At 34.8% G+C, this 16,245-nt stretch overlaps 1 long non-coding RNA gene across 1 annotated transcript; it reads right to left on the reverse strand.

Annotated features, from left to right (window-relative positions):
• Positions 1-3,834: 3,834 nt before the first annotated feature.
• LOC149086548 (uncharacterized) lies at positions 3,835-7,108 on the reverse strand. The gene is made up of 3 exons (XR_016196133.1): positions 6,641-7,108; positions 5,481-5,557; positions 3,835-3,905 (listed from the first exon to the last, which is right to left on the reverse strand). It is a non-coding gene; the product is annotated as an uncharacterized LOC149086548 (long non-coding RNA).
• Positions 7,109-16,245: the final 9,137 nt, after the last annotated feature.

Here is a 16,245-nt window from a genome sequence, read left to right on the forward strand (position 1 = left end):
TAACATAGGTTTCATGAAAAAAAAAATTTCCCTAAAGAATGAAGCAAATTATACTCATGTGTTGTGATTTCAAATACAGTAGAATCATACTGCATAATACGAATATAGCACATGTAATCTGCAATCATGTGGTACGAGTTATGTAATGATAGATTACTTAAATATTATAAATTTCACTCAATCATTGCCCAATGCTGGCATGAACTGCACATACATAAGGTTCCAAAAAGTAATTTCATGAATTTTTTGAATTGGTGTTTTGAGCACTAAAGGTATGATCACACACTAAAATCTCGATAAAATGATATTCTGCAAATCAAGAAAAAATATCATTGTATAGGGATTGCTGTTGTATTAAGAGTAGAGATGTAAAATTCTTGAGAATATTGTCACGAAGGACTCTGGAAGGACTACTATTGTAATAACTAAAAAATAAATATTTGAGATGTATTGGCTGAATTATGCATAAGTAGCTATGTACATACCCTTTTGTTTTTGTCCATTGTCAGATGATTATCAAAGTTCTCGGCTCCTTTTATAACTATTTAAGCAAAATTTCTTTGGCTAATGTTTTACAACAAATAAAGCAATGAATGAATGAACGCCAGAACTTTGCCACTGGACTTATCCCGTTGCCGAGATCTCTTCCAGCCCAGCTTCGTGGCAGAGTCTGGAACACTTTATTTAGTGTCAAAAAAAAACAACATACAAACTTTTACAACATATTTTCCCCGGACAATTGGGTACTGTCGCGATTAACAAATTTTGTGGTGATTACAGACGAGATGGGATTAGGAGAAGTTTCGGGGTTTAGTTAAGATGAATGTACACATATTAGGATGGAGGTATGTTTTAAAAGCAATTGAGGCCCCTCCCCCATGCCATCTCATCTGTTATCTTACACTTGCCATATTATATACACAGGATACAAAAAGAAAAAGAAATGAGAATCTTATTGTGAAATAATATATATGTATGTCCATCGGAGCGAGTTATCTCGCTTAACACCTTATTGGTGAGCAAATGGGTTTGATAACTTGCGACTAGAAGCCAGCATCAGTTTTATTGGGTGGAGTTCACTCGCTCCGGCGGATTTAATGAAAATATACTAAATAGAAGTATTGTGTGGGGGAATATATACAATTAGGGAGCACCCATGGCATCTCGCTTAACACCTTATTCGGTGAGCAACATGAATACGACTTTTTGTATACACTGTATACAAGTGACTATTCCTGCAATTCAAGAGAGATATTCTCTTCTACTGTCAGGATCGTAAATAAGCTGGGGGCAACCGGAGCACTTCCCAATGGCCGAGAGAATGGGGCCCTCACAAAAATGTACACTTTATTTTACATAATAATACTTTCAGGGGCCCCCCACTCAAGAAAAAAAGTCTGCATCGAGAGAGCCCACTACGACCCTGTTTCAGGTACCATAAAGACGAATTTGTCATTAATATCAATTACATGAGTATATTACACATACAATTCTATCATTATTTGATAATGATCATTTTTTTAGCGAATAAAGTTCAGATTTGAAGGAAATCATAGAAAAATATCATTACTCACCTTCTTTCGTCACTTGTTGATGGCTTCAAGAAGTAGTTGAAAGCTTTCATTGATCGGGGATAATTATTTAACATATATTTAATTCCTAAACGCGGTCACTCATCACTTTATAATTAATAAATTATTCTAAAGCCTGGTTTTCCTAGGAGCAGGTTTCCTGTGCCGCACGCAACGTGATTCACCCAGTGCGACACGCCGTCCACTGACCAATAAGAAAAGCAGCATGACTGTTTTCTTACAGAGCGCAATGCACCTCACGAAAGCGTTTTACGTCGGGCGTGATTGGCCGACTGCTTCTGGAGGAGTCAAATGGTCGTGCGCCGCGGTTTTGCCGATATTCTCTTCACTCTTCTGTGTTTTCTTTTCCTTCCCTTCAAACCGGAGCATGCAGACGACAGAGTAGCTGATGCCAAAGCCATATACTTTATATAGCCGCCCTAATCTGATGCGCCTCGCTAGGAAAACACAAAGGCGTAGCGTGATTATGTAACACGTTTCTGTCGGCGCGAAATAGTCTAATTCGGTTCACGCTGCGCAACAAACCTATTCCTAGGAAAACTCGGCTTAAATTCCCTATTTCATTCCGGTTCATCGTAAAAACAATTCAGCACGACCGCCATTACTACGTCGGTGTGTGTGTTTTCAGCGACGATAATGCTCACTGCACATGCGCTGAAACTCGGTCTACCCCAAAGCTGCATTAGCCGCTTTAAAGCGGCTTTGATCCACCCTGCTGGATCGCCGAAATCGGAGGTTCAGTTTCAGGCTCGAAAAGCTGGTCCCTGGATCTCGATTCAGGGGCGGTGAATACTAATTTTGAGGTGAAACACGGTTTAGAACCTAGTAGTTACTAAGGTTTAGAGATAGTTCACCCCCTGCAGTCCTTAGTAACTACTAGTCCTAATGAACTACCGGTCGGAGGACTGAAGCTAAGGACCGCTTCAACTACTAGTAGTTAAGAGGTACTATGTACTACCAGTCCTTAAGGTCACGTGACGTGAAACAGTAGTTAGAGGGGGAGAAAATTTTTGGTTTCGAGAGTAACAGATCTCTAACCAATCGGGATGCTGTTTGAAGCCTACAACTACTACTAATTATTTAACAATCGTTTTTCCGCAGTGGGTTGTGGCAGCGATTTCATGTTTACAAACAAACATGTTGTAAACAAACTTTTTCCGAGGGACTCGCCATACATTTTTTTGTCACCCGTGTTTTGCAATTTTTTTTGCTCTAATATCGCTGGCTAGTTTAATTATTTTGTAAACGTATGAGGACGTTGCATTTTTCATCTTGCGACTTCTTTTTAGAATAAGATTCAGTATATAATAATAGTCAAAGTATTTTTCTTGTCCGAGCTCATGGACCCCACTTTTAGATGATTGAAGAAGCGAGTATATGGGACCCCAGCTGCATATATGTGGGTCGCATACTGATGAAATCAAAATTTGAAGAAAAAAAAATTCTTACAACAAAACGTAAGATTTTAAATTAAGGTTACCGGCACTAGTTGAGCCTATGGCCGTAATGTGCCTTTTCGGGGCAGACTTTCCCTTTTTTTTTTTGGGGGGGGGGGCCTTCTTCTTGAAAGGGTTATTATGCAAAATAATTATAGAATTTTTGGACCCCCTATTCACCTCGGGAGCCCTACTTGAGGCCCCAGCTGAATACTATTTTTAATATTGAGTGTCACTTCTTTTTAAAGACCAATTTGTTAAATGATTTTTTATTATCAATTTTTATTCCTTTTAAATTCATTGAAACAACGAATTGCAAATTCTTTCTGGAGCAACTAAAATAATAAATTATTGATAATTTTACAAGATAATTATTTTCAATTTTATAATTAAAAGAATTAACTGCCTTGCTGCGTATTGTAGTTCTGTATTTTAAACTATGGGTTTCTCCTCAGTATTAAAAAATACTATCAGAACATGATTCTCTATGAATGAGCACTTACCTGTTAATGCAAGTGAATAATTCAATATTTAAAAGATATATACTTCTATATTAAAGATCTTTCATCAATTTATCTGTTTCATATTTAGCTTCCAACAAATAACTTCACCTGATAACTTTCATTTGATCGTATATTTCATTTCAGTTCATTAGAAGATGAATGATTGATTGAAGTTGATTAATAGAAACATGAATTGAATAACAACTTACACACATGATTTGTCATACAAACACATTTTATTTCAAACATATATTCATAGAAAGTTATCATAATCACAATTTATTTGTTGTACTTTTCTTAGAAATCGCACCTTTCAAGAATATAATTTTTTGAGATTCATTAATTTTCATCTGCATCTTCAAATGCTGATTTACCTGAAATTAGAAAGAGGAAGAAAAAAAACACTTTTATTATGCTTATCAATCTTTAAATGTACTGTATATATAATTTCAAATTATAACAATCTTTAGTTGAATAAGTAGAGATAATTCGTGCACAATAGCACTTTGTCGACTCGCCACCATTTTATCACAGTAGGATCCAAAATACATCAACTGTGTTTTACAAGAGAGGCCTGGCATTGCACACAGATGCACTTGTTCATGTCTAGATGTATTTACCTAGGGCTTCACAAATCTTAGGAGCCAACATTGCAAAAAAGAAAATCATACTGACACCTAAAATTTTCTATGCAGATCGCAAAATATTTGGAGTTTATGTCTGCATCTTCCAATATGTGAAGATTATCACTAAGTGCTGAAAAAGTTGAATATAATTTTTTTTTACTTTGGATTATTTCTCCTAAAAATATGCTTGGCTGCGAAGAAATTTGGCCGGCGCCAAAAATGTTTTTCAATTTTTCGAGCCATGTTTCTACCCTAAAATTTTGGTCAGACAGATGAAGTGAAAAAACCTATTGTCACGCAGCTTACTTAATATTTTCACTCCTTTCAGCTTCGCTCTAGAACACATCCTTAGCAACCTCTTGTAGATCGGAGAACCCCTATTTAAATTAACATACAAATTTTGCAGTGTTGTATGGTCTCGCTAGTTAAAAAGTATAATATTATTTGTCGTCAACTATATTAATTGTTTTAATATTTCCATTCACAAAATTTGCTAATCAGTAAATATGATAATAACATTTTCAAAGAATTGATATTGCTTTTCAGTTAGCAAAGCTTCTAAAGGTTTTTTTTAATGTCCTCTCCTCTCATTTATACGTATAGCCAAGACAAGTTTTTCAACAGTACATGTTTTTACTTGCACTGGTCAAATTTTGAGTGGTACAGGTAGCCATTAAGAAATCTATCTTAATTTGCTCAATTCAATTATGTCAAAAAGAGTTGTTCTTTCAATAGTATCTGAAAAAATTATGATTATAAAGAAAATTACTCATAGCAAGATATTTCTCGAGAAAAACCAATATGGTATGGACTAAAAACAATGCCACCTTCCCCCCCCCCCTTGCTTATTTTGTTTTTGCACATATAAAATGTGTTGCTGAAATTACAATAATTTCAGAGGGAAGTATGTTTTATATTGAGAAATATTCAAGTGATTTTACAGTTTACAATTTTTATGAATTTTCTCAACTTAAAATTGAATGTGTATAAAATAGGTTATTTTATTCATCATGCAACATAAATGAGACACTGAAATACATTTCTTAATAAACGTGTGAATTTATGTAATACAGCCTCTCCGAAACGCTATTATGTCTGCGATCTGATATAACGCCAAAATTCTTTGGGTGGGATGGTGGCATTAAATCGGGGGTTCGACTGTATTTGTTCCACTAGGGTTGTTGATACAAATGAAATCAGTGAAAATGATGCGACACAATGTTAAAATTTATGTCATTAAATCATGCATGGAAATATTTTATTTTACATGAAAATAATAATGGAAACTGTTGCTCAAAGTCAAACACAAAGAATTAAAATTACCTTTGTTTGCTCTGGTATAATTGTTTGGTAACCATGAAAACCTTCACATAACTTCGTAGCTACCTACAGCCAAGTTCCTGGGAAACAAAATTTTTCAAGAGTTAGAAAAGTCTCACAAATGTATATACAATATATATATCAGCTGTTTACTAACAACATCGTTAAAAAATAAATGCTTGTTTAAAGTTTAAATGTTAAAAGTTTCAGTTCCATAGCATCTCAAAATGTTATATTTTAAAGTTCTTAAGTATTCGACATGGAAATTTTTTTTCTGTCGTTACCCATACACACAAAATCAAAAACAATTTTTGGCAAAAAATTCAATTTGAACACACACAGCAAGGCCATAACCCAAATACTGAAGTAGTAATATGTTTCAAACACGAATCTGCTTCCTTTCATTATAATATATATACCTCAGCACTAAAAACTGTGCCTGAAATTAAAACTTTGTTTTTTAGTCCCATTGTACGAATTTCATTTTTTTATCAACAAAAATATATAATGATTCCTTATTAAATATTCATCTCAGAGCGAGTTACAGAGTGCAATTTTTAAAGTAGTAGCATATGATTTTTTTCTGAAAATTTAACTTTCACTAAGTATTACAATATTGTTCATTTGAACAGTTCAAAATATTAAATCTATATTTTAATCCTTTACACTAAATTTAGTGCATGAGTTTTACAAAATTTAATATTTAACATTACTGCCAATTTTTACCATGCGTTATTTCAATTTCACCATTACTCATCACAAAAAAAGTAATTAAAATTTTTGTCATTTAGGTGCTATAATTTATTATCAATGAATTGTATTTGTAATTATTTATTTACACATGTGCTCAATTCATTTAGACATAATTTTTCATTAAAAAAAATTAATGTAGCAGAAAACATAGAATGTAAAATTTCAATTTGATATTATCGTAATTGAAGATTCATCTTTCATTCGCCATGTAAATATTTTCAATACAACCCAAAATATACATGGGCTATTTGATATTTTTCAGCATTACCAAGTGACATCCATTGCCCTATTGATTGCGTGACATTATGTCCATTTATATTTTTAAATAACGCATTTACCGAGCAAAAAAATATTAATAATATCTCTAACACTTTTCTTATATAGTTCGATAGCAATAAAATAATTCTTACCTCAGTAATGAACATGCTAGCACTTCGTCGTGGCTTCGATCGCCGATGTCAATATACACGTATACGACAGCAGGTTTTTGAGGATATAACGATGATATACTTCAACTTTGATGACACCGAAGATATAATCCAAGTTTTATCTGTCATTATTATCGTAAAAAATGGTTTAATTCGAAAAAAAAACCAGCATATTTCATCACAAAATATCACAGCGAGAACTCGCGGCCAGAGACGAAATTTCCTCTTTTCCAAGATGGCCGCCGTGAACTACTTTTCTTGCTGCTTTAGGACTGGTGCTAGGCAGTCCTTCGCAGCGGTCCTAAGTAACTACTAAAAAAAAGTCCTTAGCTTAGAGATAGTACCGAAAAGTCGAACTACTGGCCATCTAAGGACAAATCGGGGCTTAACTACTTTTTTTCGGCTAAGGACCGCAGAGATAGTTCACCCTAAACCATTTTTTACGATAATAATGACGGACATAACTGAGATTATATCTTCGATGCCATCAAAGTTGAAGTGATTCATCGTTATATCCTGCAAAACTAGATGTTGTCATCGGCGATCGAAGCCACGACGAAGTGCTAGCATGTTCATTACTGAGGTAAGAATTATTTTATTGCTATCGAACTATATAAGAAACGTGTTTAGAAATATTCTTAATATTTTTTTGCTCGGTACATGCGTTATTTAAAAATATAAATGGGCATAATGTCACGCAATCAATAGGGCAGTGGATCCCACTTGGTAATGCTGAAAAATATCAAATAGCCCATGTATACTTTGGATTGTATTGAAAATATTTACATGGCAAATGAAACATAAATCTGCAATTACGATAATATCAGATTGAAATTTTACATTCTATGTTTTTTGCCGTATTAATTTTTTTCAATGAAAAATTATGTCTAAATAAATTGAGCATGTGTGTAAATAAATAATTTGAATATTGTTGGCACAATAAAAATTGTGCTTGGATGACTATGCTATGAATAATCGCCTATAAATAAGGAAATTGAAAATTTGTGTTTTAGATCAACCTCCCTTCAATGCACAAAGTAACTAATAAGCTACAATTCATTGATAATAAATTACAGCATCTAAATGACAAAAAATTTAATTATTTTTTTGTGATGAGTAATGGTGAAATTGAAATAAAGCATGGTAAAAATTGGCAGTAATGTTAAATATTAATTTTTGTAAAACTCATGCACTTAATTTAGTGTAAAGGATTAAAATATAGATTTGATATTTTGAACTGTTCAAATGAACAATATTGTAATACTGAGTGAAAGTTAAATTTTGAGAAAAAAATCATGTGCCACTTCCTGAAAAATTGCACTCTGTAACTCGCTCTGAGATGAGGAATATTTAATAAGGAATCATTATATTGTTTTGTTGATATGAAAAATGAAATTCGTACAATGGAACTAAAAAACAAAGTTGGAATTTCAGGCACAGTTTTTATTGAGGTATATACATTATAACTAGACGAAGCAGATTAGTGTTCGAAACGTATTACTACTTCAGTGTTTGGGTTATGGCCTTGGTGTGTGTGTTCAAATTTAATTTTTTGTCAAAAATTGTTTTTGATTTTGTGTGTATGGGTAAACACAGAAAACAAATTTCCATGTCGAATATTTAAGAACTTTAAAATATAACATTTTGAGATGTTATGGAAGTGAAACTTTTAACAAGCATTTATTTTTTAACAATGTTGTTAGTAAACAGCTGAGAGATTATATATATATTAGTGTATATACATTTGTGAGACTTTTCTAACTCTGAAAAATTTTGTTTCCCAGGAACTTGGCTGTAGGTAGCTACGAAGTTATGTGAAGGTTTTCAAGGTTACCAAGAAATTCTCCCAGAGCAAACAAAGGTAATTTTAATTCTTTGTATTTGACTTTGAGCAACAGTTTCCATTATTATTTTCATGTAAAATAAAATATTTCCATGCATGATTTAATGACATAAATTTTAACAATCATCATTTTCACTGTTTTTTATTTGTATCAACAACCCTAGTGGAACAAATACAGTCGAACCCGATTTAACACCACCATCCCACCCACAGAATTTTGACGTTGTATCAGATCATAATCATAATAGCGTTTCAGAGAGGCTGTATTACATAAATTCACACGTTTATTAAGAAATGTATTTCAGTCTCTCATTTATGTTGCATGATGAATAAAATAACCTATTTTATACACATTCAATTTTAAGTTGAAAAAATTCATAAAAATTGTAAACTGTAAAATCACTTGAATATTTCTCAATATAAAACTTAACAAAAACATACTTCCCTCTGAAATTATTGTAATTTCAGCAACACATTTTATATGTGCAAAAACAAAATAAGCAAGGGGGGGGGGGAAGGTGGCATCGTTTTTAGTCCATACCATATTGGTTTCTCTCGAGAAATATCTTGCTATGAGTAATTATTTTTATAATAATTTTTTCAGATACTATTGAAAGAACAACTGTTTTTGACATAATTGAATTGAGGAAATTAAGATAGACTATTTCTTAATGGCTACCTATACCACTCAAAATTTGACTAGTGCAAGTAAAAACAAAAAACATGTACTGTTGAAAAACTTGTCTTGGCTATATAAATGAGAGGGAGGACATTAAAAAAAAACTTTTAGAAGCTTTACTAACTGAAAAGCAATATTAATTCTTTGAAAAACGTGTTGTATTTACTGATGAGCAAATTTTGTGAATGAAAATATTAAAACAATATACTTGACGACAAATAATATCATACTTTTTAACTAGTGAGACCATACAACACTGCAAAATTTCTATGTTAATTTAAATAGGGGTTCCCCGATCCACAAACGGTTGCTAAGGATGTGTTTTAGAGCAAAGCTGAAAGAGTAGAGTGAAAATATATAGTAAGCTGCGTGCCAATAGGTTTTTGCACTTCATCTGTCTGACCAAAATTTTAGGGTAGAAACATGGCTCGAAAAATTGAAAAAGGCGCGGGCCAAATTTTTTGGCAGCCAAGCATATTTTTAGAAGAAATAATCCGAAGTAAAAAAAAATTTATATTCAACTTTTTCAGCACTTGGTGATGATCTTCACATGTTGGAAGATTCAGACATAAACTCCAAATATTTTATGATCTGCATAGGAAATTTTAGGTGTCGGTATGAATTTTTTTTTTGCAATGTTGGCTCCTAAGATTTGTGAAGACCTAGGTAAATACATCTAGACATGAACATGAGCATCTATGTGGAATGCCAGGCCTCCCTTGCAAAACACAGTTTATACATTTTGGATCCTACTGTGATAAAATGGTGGCGAGTCGACTCGATGTCGACTAAGTGCTATTGTGCACGAATTATCTCTACTTATACAACTAAAGACTGTGTTATAATTTGAAATAAAATATACAGTACATTTAAATATTGATGAGCATAATAAAAGTGTTTTTTTTTCTTCCTCTTTTTAATTTCAGGTAAATCAACATTTGAAGATGCAGATGAAAATTTATGAATCTTAAAAAATTATATTCTTGAAAGATGCGATTTCTAAGAAAAGTACAACCAATAAATTGTGATTATGATGACTCTCTATGAACATATGTTTGAAATAAAATGTTTTTGTATGACAAATCATATGTGCAAGTTGTTATTTAATTCATGTTTCTATTAATCAATTTCAATCAATCATTCATCTTCTAATCAACTCAAATGAAACAGATAAATTGATGAAAGATCTTTAATATAGACGTATATATATTTTAAATATTGAAGTATTCACTTCCATTAACAGGTAAGTGCTCATTCATAGAAAATCGTGTTCTGATATTTTTTAATACTGAGGAGAAACCTATAGTTTAAAATATAGAACTACAATACACAGCAAGGCAGTTAATTCTTTTAATTATAAATTATCAATAATATTTTAGTTGCTCCGAAAATAATTTGCAATTCATTGTTTCAATGAATTTAAAATGGATAAAAAAAATCATTTTTAACAAATTGGTCTTAAAAAAAAGTGGCACTCAATATTAAAATTAGTATTCAGCTGGGGCCTCAAGTAGGGCCCCCGAGGCGAATAGGGGGGGGGGCCCAAAAATCTACAATTATTTTGCATAATAACCTTTTCAAGAAGAACCCCCCCCCCCCAAAAAAAAAGGGAAAGGCACACTACGACCCTAGGCTCAACTAGTGCCGGTAACCTTAATTTAAAATTTTGCATTTTGTTGTAAGAATTTTCTTTTTTTCAAATTTTGATTTCATCAGTATGCGACCCGCTTATATGCAGCTGGGGTCCCAGATACTCCCTTTTTCAAGTATCCAAAAGTGGGATTCATGAGCTCGGACAAGAAAAATACAGAATCTTATTCTAAAAAAAGTCGCAAGATGAAAAATGCAACGTCTCATACACGTTTACAAAATAATTAAACTAGCTGGCGATGTTAGAGTAAAAAAATTGCAAAGCACGGGTGACAAAAATGTGTGGGAGTCCCTCGGAAAAAAAAGTTTGTTTGCAATCAGTTGTAAACATGAAATCGCTGCCACCACCCACTGCGGAAAAACGATTGTTAATAATTAGTAGTAGTTGTAGGCTTCAAACGGCATCCCCATTGGTTAGCGATCTGTTACTCTCGAAACCAAAAATTTTCTCTCCCTCTAACTACTGTTTCACGTCACGTGACCTTAAGGACTGGTAGTTCATAGTACCTCTTAACTACTAGTAGTTGAAGTGGTCCTTAGCTGCAGTCCTCCGACCGGTAGTTCATTAGGACTAGTAGTTACTAAGGACTGCAGAGATAGTTCACCCCCTGGATCGCGTTCTGAAACTGGACGGTGAATACGGCCGTTAAGTACTTTTCCTTATAGCAGTGCCCTGTGCAGGTGGCACAGCCCAAGAGACATCCCTCTTCATATGCTGCTACAATATATATCCACCATCATCTATTTATTCTTCGGCTCCAGTACTTAATAAATTAAAAAAAAAATTATTCTTTATTTCCCGTGATAAGTACTTTAGTAATAATTTCTAATAATTCATTATTGGAATCTTAAACAAAAACAAAAGTCATGGTTTTTTTTCTTCATAATTATTTTTGTAACGAACCTAATCTATGAAAATATTTTATTACCTAAATCTTTGAATTTATACAAAATTCTTTCAATGCATGCTTACTTGCATGTAATTATGATAGGGTAAGGTAATTAACCAGTCAAGTGGCCAAAAAATTAATTTTTTTTCCTTTTTCTCCTTTTTAAAAGTTTGAAGCTAATAAAATGAATTTTCCTGATTAAATTTTTTTATAAATACATTTAAACTGACTCACCAACCAAAAAAAAAATGAGAATTTAAATAATTACCAATTAATTTCCAAAAATTGAAATATTGAAACTCACATGCAGTATAGAATTCTTTGCATTTTACATAATCTTTTCTCGGCAATCTTCATTGGATTCAGCTTACGCACCGCTTATTTTTCAAATAATAGGGTGAATAACGAAAATTAGAATACACAAACTCACCCTGATGTATTTTCGTCGAAGAAAAACTTTTCTTACACACTCGAGCACAACAGTTTCAATTGTAAATCTATCGATTGAAGTCTTAGAGGAGAAATAAAGTTATCCTTTATTTCTCCTCGATGATTGAAGTCCGGCAATTAAGTGAAATAACACTCTGCCGTTAAGTTTCGAAACAAGATCCTATGAGAAACAGTTTCTGTACGAAAAATCTACAAAGATATCGCTGATAAGTTTCGTTTAAAAACGAATTATATATATGAATCTTACCACTATCTAGTGAATTCGCCTGTTGGAAAATCCAAATATGAAATGCCCCTAGGCTGGGATCTTTTGCGGGCCCCTCGGTCAGACTTTTAATGGGCCCCTTCTGTAGCTAATTCATAGCGTGAAAAAGCAAAAAAATGATGATAACCGTCCCGGGCCCTAGGGCTAGAGCCCTGTCAGGCCCCCGGATCATGTAGGCCTATGCATTAAGAACGTCTCCATTTCATGTGCGGCTCCGCTGAATTCTGAAAGCAAAGCAGTTTTTCCTCACCGTGATTTGCTTGGAAGCCAGGCCCGTCATTTGGGAGGCCGTTGCACACTTCCCCCCCCCCCCCCCGGCTTTTGAAAACACACTAAAAATGGTATATATACATCATTGGGTACATGTTCTTTGCCCCCCTGGAAAAAGTTGAAATGACGTCCCTGTGTTGGAAGCTTTATTTCTCCACATTCGAATTCATTTTTACAAAGCTCTGTGGTCCCCTGTTATGGCAATATACTTCAGATATTGTATAATTATAATATCTGAGGACCGAAAGGGAGTCTTAGCAGACATTGAACAATGAGATGTGATCTGCCATACTTGACACATCTATATATATAAAATTGATTTTCTGTCTGTCTGTGTGTGTGTATGTTCTCTATACAAATCTACAATTTTAGATCGATCGTCGCCAAATTTTGCATATATACCAAATGGAACCCGACTTGAACGATAGGCTACTTTAAAATTTCGTCAGCCCAGGGCAAAGGCCCCAAATGGGCAAAAAACTGTCCGGCAACAATGGTTTTTGAGCCTCAACAATCACTTTCCGAACGTTTACTTTGGTTACCGTGGTTCCCTAGCAATGCGTTTCAGACGTGTATATGCCTATACAACGGTTTGTCACTTCTTTAATCCTGTTAGTATATGTGTAATACAAGATATACAGAAGACTGGATGTTGCGAAGATATTTATTATTTTAGATGTTAATTTTTTAAGGAAGGAAAAAACTGATCTCTGCCTCTACCGGAAGTTGAACCCGGGTCCCTCGATTGCCGGACGAGTGCTCTGACCACTAAGCTACAAAGGAGATAGAGATTTTCCTTCGCTAGAGCGTATATGTGCCGAACGGAACCGTGCAATGGACGGTGAACCGATCAGCTAATAGCTCATGGACGACGAGCCACCAGAGGGCTATATATATGACATGAATGTCGCTCTCCACTTGTTAATACAAGATATACAGAAGACTGGATGTTGCGAAGATATTTATTATTTTAGATGTTAATTTTTTAAGGAAGGAAAAAACTCATCTCTGCCTCTACCGGGAGTCGAACCCGGGTCCCTCGATTGGTAGAAATCCGGTAGAGGCAGAGATCAGTTTTTTCCTTCCTTAAAAAATTAACATCTAAAATAATAAATATCTTCGCAACATCCAGTCTCCTGTATATCTTGTATTAACAAGTGGAGAGCGACATTCATGTCATATGTGTAATAGTTTATAATGGTTTGCCACATTTTTAATATACTCTCAGTAATGAGGCTTTTTGAATAGACGTCATAATCATCATCAGCATCGCTTTGAGAGTCAGGAAAAGGGTGATCCTCATAGAAATCAGTGCTAAAATTGTCGATTTTACTGTAGAAATGCGGAAATTAGTGGGATTTTCCGCCCCATCTATAATTTTAAAAATTGTATTGAATTCTCGATTTTTGAAATATTCAGTTCGCTTAGAGATATACGAAGCCCAGGAGATTAAATATGAAGTAATTAGCCAAACCTATTCTTTTGAGTTGGATATTCGAGAAATATCATTGATTTCATTTATATCTTCTCAAGTATGAAAATTAATGTCTCCATATTGTCTCTTTTGATATTTATTTGCATAAATTCATGTGGGTTAGGATATTTTAAAATTAGTTATGAGCCCGTGAAAAATGCATCGAAAAAATTCCACAGCTTTAACTAAGGATTTTTGGAAGCTGGAACAGACAGATGGATAACTTGAAGTTCGGGGGGGGGGGGGGGATCGAAATACCTAGCGCCCCTTAAAAAAAGAAAAATATATATTCATTTCTACGTTTCTGTGTAAATCTAGATTTGTTTATTTCATGAATCGCGCAGGTCGCCATATTGGTTAACTTGGACACTGTTTGTATGTCCCTCAAGAAAAAGAGAGGGAGATATCACGTGATCCAAAAAAAGCCTCATTGAAGAAAACCCGGGCAGCGCTGGGTATTATAGCTAGTTTATTACATAAAAATGTAAATCACCTAGCGGCACCGGATCGATCACTTTCTGTCCAAAACAACCAGGACCACTATTGGCGGATACAGACGGGGGGGGGGATGCGTAGGAGATGATCGTGCACCCCTCCCCCCGTTCGAGAAATACGTACGTCGCTTATGCGCTTAGCATGATGCGAACAGAGACCTTATTTACAGGAGGAGGGGGGGGGGTGGGGTTGAACAGGCTATAGCTTACGGTCGCAAGTTTGGAGCGGCAAATTTTATTAATTGGTGGTCAAGGCTATGAGCATCATAGCCCTCCCGGACCAAGTGATTTTTTTGAGGTTCTATCTGGCAAATTCTCAAAAAACTCAATTACTTCTCGTTTTTCTGAGGCCCCAAGTGGGCCCATGCGTTAAGACGGCACTGGGCAAGAACATGAAATCAGAAACGGACAAGGGTGGTGTTTTCTCAACAACTCGTTGGGCATTTTGCGTGTTGTGGCGTTGTATTTGTAAAACTTTAACAGCTTGCAGACACCATATATATAAAAATACCTTTGAGTGAGAAACTACACCATAGCTCACAAGCTTAGATTGACTTAAAGGTTTCCGGGGAGGAGGGGGAGGGAAGATAATGATTACTCCATTATATGTATTTTGCGGACACGGTAGGATATAAGAAATCCTTCCGTGATATGAGCATAGATCGTTAATTATGAGTTTGAAATCGTAGGTAGCTAGGGGGGAGCAGAGCCCCTGTTCTCCAAAAAATTCGCAGTAGCATAGGCGGTGAGGTGGAAAATCCGCCTCCCCATCGCCCGTTCACTTTACACCCGCAGCTTACGTTCGAAGAGCCTGTATATCCGCATATGTTTGAAATGCATACTACAGTATTATTATATGAGGGGAATTATTCTTCAGCCGTAAAAGCGGAGGAAACCGTTAGAGAAAAGGGGGGGGGGGGGGGTGGTAATTACATTTTTTTTTCTCTAACTTTTATTCAGCTCCTCAAAAATGTAGTGCACGTGCGCAAACAATGGATCAAAAATACTGTTTCTCTGACTGAAGTTTTGTGCACTTCCACACGTTTACGAAACGTGAATTTAAAAAAATTGTTTTTTCTCTCCCCTCTTTCTATACTCCAAAATTTGCCACCCCTCCGAATTTGCTGCTCTGGGATATTGCCCGCTTAGCCCCCCCTGTAAATACACTACTGTTTATTTCATGAAGTCGCCATATTGGTAGGGTGACCATACGTCCCGTATTTCTCGGGAGAGTCCCGGTATTTTCTGTTTTTTTGGCCGACCCGACTTTTTGGCAAAAGTGTCCCGGTTTTTCCCGTATTTTACACGAAGCCAACTTGAATTTTTATTCTTTATTGAAGTCAAAGAGTGACATTATTCTTCATTTCATAAATTATTTTGTGATAATTACAACTAGGCTGACCATATTTCCTCGAGAGAAATACGGGACATCGGGATTCCAAATACGGGGAAATACGGGACATCGCCAATTATCGCCAAAAATGACGCCAAAACCGAACAAAGTCGCCAAATATTGTTGAAATAAAGAGAAATCACAATGGCGGGAAATACAGCATTATTGTTAATTGCAGT

This window comes from Pholcus phalangioides, unplaced genomic scaffold (assembly GCF_987345545.1).
Source record: "Pholcus phalangioides strain wild (caught in Gottingen) unplaced genomic scaffold, Ppha-v1.0 ptg000004l_1, whole genome shotgun sequence".
NCBI lineage: Eukaryota > Metazoa > Arthropoda > Arachnida > Araneae > Pholcidae > Pholcus > Pholcus phalangioides.